This window comes from Papio anubis, chromosome 8 (assembly GCF_008728515.1).
Source record: "Papio anubis isolate 15944 chromosome 8, Panubis1.0, whole genome shotgun sequence".
Taxonomy (NCBI): Eukaryota; Metazoa; Chordata; class Mammalia; order Primates; family Cercopithecidae; genus Papio; species Papio anubis.
This window is the reverse complement of record NC_044983.1, coordinates 71,889,736-71,894,490: the sequence shown is the minus strand read 5'-3', so window position 1 is coordinate 71,894,490 and position 4,755 is coordinate 71,889,736. Positions and strand designations below refer to the sequence as shown.

General features: G+C 29.9%; 1 non-coding gene across 1 annotated transcript; it reads left to right on the top strand.

Annotated features, from left to right (window-relative positions):
- Positions 1-625: 625 nt before the first annotated feature.
- Positions 626-816, top strand: LOC116268786. Its single transcript, XR_004175946.1, has one exon. It is a non-coding gene; the product is annotated as a U2 spliceosomal RNA (small nuclear RNA).
- Positions 817-4,755: the final 3,939 nt, after the last annotated feature.

Sequence of the window (4,755 nt, the reverse complement as noted above, 5' to 3'; positions counted from 1 at the left end):
GCCTGATTAAAATATTTCAGAGTAATTCACCGATGTAAAGACAATGATGATTTTAAAATAAAAGTATGAATAAAATTTGGATTTAATAATTAAATACTGTAGCTCTTTTATAGAGAATATTTGAACATTTTGAAATATTCATCTGAATTTCACATATTAACCCCATGAATATCATTGATTTGCCCTTATTTTTGTCAACTTACATACTTTGTTTTTATTCTGAAAAATATAGTCTTCTTCCATAAAATGCAAAAAAGTCAGCCACATAAAGGTGGATGACTACTTGTGGTTAGGAAGAAGCAGGATTTGAACTATATCTTTCTCAAGTCGAGGATAACAATATGGGAAATGCTTCTCTTTAATGAACATAAGTATGCACCAGATTAGCATTACACTATTTGTAGTTACACACTTGGTCATAAGAAAATGAGTAACCTTGGACTAGTTATTTGCACACTAGGCTTTTCATATTTTATTTGCAGAGAGAATTGGATTAGATCATTTGTTTTCAACTGATTTCTTAGAAGTATTTATTATGATGTCTAATGTATTAACTCAGTATTTTAAAACATTTTTTATTTACTATCTATGAAGAGGTAATACATTTATTAGGAGATGATTTATGATTGTTTCTCAGCCTTTTGGCTAAGATCAAGGGTAGTATCTATTCTTTCCAGTTTAATACTTGATATGTCCTCTATTTGAGGATGCAATATTAAATGAAGTTTTGGAACTCAGAGATGGAATAGGAGCTTGTTCAATCCACTTCACGTATTGACCTGGCCTATCAATAGTCTCGGAAATGGTACCTCCAAGAGGAATTTTAAAAAATACATTATTTACTTACTTTTAAACGTAACAAAGTACTGCATAGTATTAAATGAGACCTTTTGATCTGAAATGTAACTATTAGTTACTACAGTCTAACTAAATGGAAAGAATCAGCATTTTATTTGGCTTACTGTGGGTAAGTCTCCTTTCTTTGGTCATTTGTTCTACTAAGGTATTTCAAAAATGAGTTGAGATCTCTTGGAGACCATTAAATCCCAGGTAGGAATCCATCACAAATAATGACTGTGAAACTTCTTTTGAATTTTTGAAATCCCGTGAGCCTTTTTCCTTTCTCATTTGAGCACTGAAATAAGAATTTCACATTGTTTTCCTGACTATGAAAGAAATACAGTCCTAGGATTCTTCTGGTAACAGTTAAATTAAGCCAACATTATTTATTTTGGGTTTTTTTTGTGCATTACAGAAAGCCAAGTAAACAATAAATGTTTTTTTGAGGTCTTTTTCTTTCAGTTGATATCTTAATCAGAAATTTTCATTTTCTCTATCACTATTATAGTGGATAGTGAACATTTTAATATTGCTCAAGAGTCCTTTTCTATGAATATACAGTAATTATTGTCTCATTGATTGTGAGCTCTGGAGTAGGTAAAAAAATGTTTATTTTAGTGTCAAAAAGAAGATTAAAATGCAGAATGGTTACTTTTTATAAGGCAAAATAATGAAAAGCATACCAATGGCTACCAGAAAGTTATTTTTTAAAATAAATTGTTTAATATTAATGAATTTTTTATAGCAATTTATTATTTTTGCTCTTGTGGAAAAGTCATGACTTCTGAATTTATGATGAATTTTTATTATTAGTCTTTTACAAATTCCTCACATTTCATGAATTCCAGATAATACAATACTATTAATTACAGATAATAGAATAGAAACACATACTATTTTATACACAGAGACACATACACATATAGTTATATTTCACCTAATTTCAATAATAATAATTTGCCTCAATAAATGCTTTACAATGTCCAATGATCTAATTTAATGATCATGGCAATTTTATTCATGTTCGTAGTGGAAACTCTGGAAGCTCAAGTGACTTCAACAAGGTAAACTTAATTAATAGAAGATTTGCTTTTATAACTTAAATATTCTATTTACAAATTCAATCTTGACTCATTAATTTACTGATTAATCTATTCTATGACTATTTAATGAGACATGTGTAGCAATAAGGACCCACAGAGTTTCTCCTTCATGAGAATATACATTGTAGGGTAGGAACAAGACAATAGCCAGTGAACAAACAAACCAGCAGTTTTCAAAGTGGTATGAAGTAGTATAAAAGAAAAGAGTAGAGTAACAAGATAGAGACTGATGGATATAAGTGGGAAGGTTGACATCTTTATAGACACACTTGTCAAGGATGATGCCTTTACAGAAATAATATTTTAATTTAGAAATAAAGAATGAGAAGGGGAAAGTAATCTCTAGTGCTAAGTGAAGCTATTCTATGCAGAATAAATATGAAGGTCAAAATTTCTGAGGTAGGAAACAGTTGAACCAGTGTAATTTACAGGAAGAGTTTGGTTCTATAAGAAAGAGATATAAAGAAAGCTTTATTCTAATAAATAATGGATAGGGCAGAGAGAAAAACGGTTGGAAAGACATTTAGGAGGCAGATCATGCAGTCTTGTGAGTAGTTGGATATAGGGGAAGAGTTTAATGGAATCTACAATCATGCTGGGTTGGACCCTTCAGTTTTAATCAGTGTATTGGAATGGACTCAGATCCCTTATGACTAGGAATGAAAAATCTAATGATCTATCTTCCAACTATGTAAAATTGTAGGTGTTTCTCTCATTTTTATTACAATCAGATCCAATTAGATTATAACAAAAAATAGTACAAGAGACAAACTGAATGGATTTGCATGAACATGTGAGTGTGTGTGTGTTTGAATCCTTATTATCTTATCCCTCTAGGAGAAGGCAAATTACTTTAATCAATTTTTAATAAAATTTATGGAAAAAATATGTTATATCTCTACATAGCAGCAAGTGTCATGGTTCTTATTTTAAAAAAACACAGTTCTTATATTTAAATATTTTTTCTTTCCTAAATTTAGGGATTAAAATCAGAAACAGTACACTAAGACAACTCAAGCATTTTATGAACTAAATATATATTCCTTATATATTTTGCCTATAGAAGATCATGAAAGATGATACACAGTGCTCAGTAAAGCTGATGAATTTCACCATGAGAGTAGTCCTCAGACTACTTGAATTCAGAACTCATTTACTCTTCAAAAAAAAAAATACTCCAAATATTTTGTGTATGTCAGTCATATCTATAAATACTCATATTATATATTAAAACTCTGAATTTTAAAAATATCTCGGTTAATTTATTTGGGGAGTAACAATAATAAGCCCATAACATATTAACATAAATGACATTTTTATTGAAAAAATCTATGTTTTCCAAGCCAAAAAACATTTCAGAGAAGAATAGCATTGTTTATATATTTTCAAATCTTTTAAATATCTTTTTAAATAGAATTTGCACATCTATTTCTACATTCAATCTATTGTCATATATTGTGTGGTTGCCATATGTGAAAGAAATCACACAGATAAGTAGTTGGAAAAGAGAGTAATATTTTAATAGTCTTTTAGATAATTGTGGATATTCTTTTTTGGCATGACACCCAAACCAAGTTGTAGTTTCTTAAAGGTTAGCTGCAGTGTGGAATCTGAAAGTATCCTAATAAACTTTTCTTATTCTGTCTCATTAAAATCCACTGGTTTATCTTAAACTTTAAATGCGTCTTTACCCATGAATTATGCTATACTATTATGCGCTGGTTATTTGGAAAATAATGGTTGACTGAGTTTTGCAGATCCCTCAAATGTTGACACATTTCTTTATATGATATTTTAAAAACAGCATTAATGGTATCTCCTGTCTTATCAGAAAAGTCATTACAAATTAGGAAACTGTCAGGCACTGAGTTTTACACACCATTACTTTTGCTCTGTCAGTGAAAATAAGAACAAGCAAAAAAGGCAAATAACATCTTAGTATTATTAATAAAATAGTTTTGACATTGCAGATCCCCTGAAAGTGTCTCGAAGATCCCCATGGGTCTGCAGAGCACATTTTGATAAGTGCTGCTTTATGACACAGGCCAAGATAAGCTTAGATTTTATTTTTAGAGCATTTTGAAGCTTTTGAAAAATTTTAAGCAGAGGAGTAATATGATCTTGTTTAAGATTTAAAAATAAGAATTTTGGCTACTAAGTGGAAAAGGATTTTTTGGGGGAGTAAGAAGGAAAATAGGAGAGAGATAAATTAGAAGGAATCATATGTAATATAAGAAAAGAGTTAATGGTGACTTCGAGTAGAATGGTAACAGTGGAAATGGAGGGAAAATGACAGAAAGTTTTGAAGATAGAACCATGGACTTGCCAATAGATTAAATCTGAGATACATTAAGCTATGGTGACAGTTACTTATAGAGGAGGCTTAGGAGAGGAATAAAATGTTTTGAAGAACAACAAAAGTTCTTTTTTTATATAATATTAATTATAAAAATATTTAATTAACTGTGTTGAGGGGAAAATGGTAGCTTCTAAATATTGCTCTTGTGTCCTGCAACTTTACTAAACACTCTGCATTAGTGTTAGTAGCTTTTAAATGGATTTTTAGGAATTTCTATATTCCAAATAATGTTTGAAGATACAGACAGTTATATTTCATCTTTTTTACTATGAATATCTTTTTTACTTCTTGCCTTATCTCATTTGCAAGGGGAAGCCATCTCTCTGTATTTTTTGCTTTTTTACTGATGCATAATATTTGTACATACTTATGGGGTACATGTGACATTGTTTATTTATAGACTGTGTAACAATGAAGTCATGGTGTTTGGGTTGTCCATCACCTTGACTATTT